Source organism: Prunus avium, unplaced genomic scaffold (genome assembly GCF_965620075.1).
Source record: "Prunus avium unplaced genomic scaffold, drPruAviu1.hap1.1 HAP1_SCAFFOLD_24, whole genome shotgun sequence".
Lineage (NCBI taxonomy): Eukaryota > Viridiplantae > Streptophyta > Magnoliopsida > Rosales > Rosaceae > Prunus > Prunus avium.
The window spans coordinates 285,001-287,500 of record NW_028276883.1 but is presented as its reverse complement, the minus strand read 5'-3'; positions in this window follow the sequence as shown (position 1 = coordinate 287,500).

Genomic DNA, 2,500 nt, shown 5'->3' with positions numbered 1-2,500 from the left:
GCATTGGCATGCCATGCCCAAGTTGTGGCCTACACCAAGCCATTCAAGCCATGCGTTGCCTTACCTTGGAATTGCTCATCATCCAATGCATTCCGAGAAAGTGAGTGTAGGCGAGGCTAAGGATGGCTTGCCTTGCCTTGCCTTGCATTGGCATGCCATGCCCAAGTTGTGGCCTACACCAAGCCATTCAAGCCATGCGTTGCCTTACCTTGGAATTGCTCATCATCCAATGCATTCCGAGAAAGTGAGTGTAGGCGAGGCTAAGGATGGCTTGCCTCGCCTTGCCTTGGCATGCCGTGCCCATGATGTGGCCTTGACCAAGCCATTCAAGCCATGCGTTGCCTTCGCCTTGGCATGCCGTGGCCTTGCCTCGCCATGCGATGCATTCCGACAAAGTGACGCGAAGCGGAAGCCTATCATGGCGTAAAAATGTCGACAAAATTTTTCGACATTTGAATAATGGGGTTTGACAAGGTTTGAAAAATTCAATACAAATGGTAGGCTTGAATGTCGACAAAGTGACGCGAAGCGGAAGCCTACCACGGCGTAAAAATGTCGACAGAATTTTTCGGACCTTGTCCTGCCATGGGCTGCGCGCAGCATGCCGGCAGCCTGTGCGCAGCGTGCGCACAGCATGTCGGCAGCGTGCGCGCTGCTGAGACTGTCGACAGAAATTTTCGAAACTTGTCCTGCCATGCGCGCGCGCAGCGTGCGCACAGCATGCCGGCAGCGTGCGCGCACCATGCCGGCAGCGTGCGCGCACCATGCCGGCAGCGTGCGCGCACCATGCCGGCAGCGTGCGCGCAGCTTGCGCGCAGCGTGCTGATTCTGTCGACAGTGAGGCTAGCGAAACTTGTCCTGCCATGGCGTGCGCGCAGCCTGTGCGCGCAGCTTGCGCATCTGTCGACAGTGAGGCTAGCGAACTTGTCCTGCCATGGCATGCGCTGTGCGCAGCCTGTGCGCAGCGTGCACGCAGCTTGCGCATCTGTCGACAGTGAGGCTAGCGAAACTTGTCCTGCCATGGCATGCGCGGCGCCTGCGCGCAGCCTGCGCGCAGCATGCGCACAACATGCGCACAGGCTGTGCGCAGCGTGCGCGGAGCTTGCGCGCAGCTTGCGCATCTGTCGACAGTGAGGCTAGCGAAACTTGTCCTGCCATGGCATGCGCGCAGCGTGCGCGCAGTCTGTGCGCAGCATGCGCGCAGCCTGTGCGCAGCGTGCGCGCAGCTTGCGCATCTGTAGACAGTGAGGCTAGCAAAACTTGTCCTGCCATGGCATGCGCGCAGTCTGCGCGCAGCATGCGCGCAGCATGTGCGCAGCATGCCGGCAGCATGGTTCCAGGTTTTTTCAAATGTCGACAGAATTTTTCAAATCTTGTCAAACCCCGTTTTTATTGAAATTTCCTCGCACAATAAGCTCCCCATAAGTAGTCTATGATTTTTAGGACCTTCTCCAACTTACAAAACTAAAAAATTCCTCCCGGATTTGTTTTAATGATTTTTTCAATTTTACGACTTCTAAAACTAATAAAAAATACTTCCCGACTTCAAAAATTTATGAAACTTTTTCCCATCATAGATTGCATGTTTCTTAGTATCCCTGCAAAAAATCACGTCCAAATACCTTGTATTGAATTATTTAGAGCCCATTATGACTCCTCGCGCATAGGTGATGTCTCTTCCTGTCAAAGGGCTAAATGCATAAAATGCTATATAGGGGGGTGTGTGTTGCCTGCATATGCATGGCAGCCCATGCCTTCCTAGCTGCAGCCCCCTTCCCCCACGCCACACCCATGTCATGTTGCCTCGATATGTTGCCTCGGTATTATGGGTTTGGTGTCGGGGTCGGGGGGCTGCCACCCATGGCGGTGGTGGCCGGAATCCGGCCGCCGCCACCACGCCGCCGCCATGGGTGAGGGAGGAAAAAAAAGGCGTGGAAAGTTGCGAAATGGGGTTGTCTAGGCTATTTTTTGGCATGGGAGAGCATGGAGTGCTAGGAACTCCTTCTCAAATGCACGGGCATGTCGACCACAACCTCATTTCGCAACAACAACCACCCGTGTGGGGTGGCGGTGGGTGGATAGTCGCGGATTGGGGCTTGCCAAGCCAATGTTTTCAAAAAATTTCATCAAAATTAAAAACAAATGTTTTGTTGCCTTCGGATTTGTGGGCGAGCGGCGAGTCGGAGTGGAGCCGGTAAAGTTTAACCTCGGTGTGCACGGTTGTTTTTAGAAACTCAATCCAATGCCGGGGACGTTGAAAGTGACGCTCTTATGAGTTGCAAACCCGCAAGATTTAAAGAACCTTTTCAAAACAATTTCAAACCAACAAGATTTAAAAACAGAAATTTTCATCAAAATGAAAAACAAATGTTTTGTTGCCTTCGGACTAGTGGGCGAGCGGCGAGTCGGAGTGGAGCCGGTAAAGTTTAACCTCGGTGTGCACGGTTGTTTTTAGAAACTCAATCCAATGCCGGGGACGTTGAAAGTGACGCTCTTATGA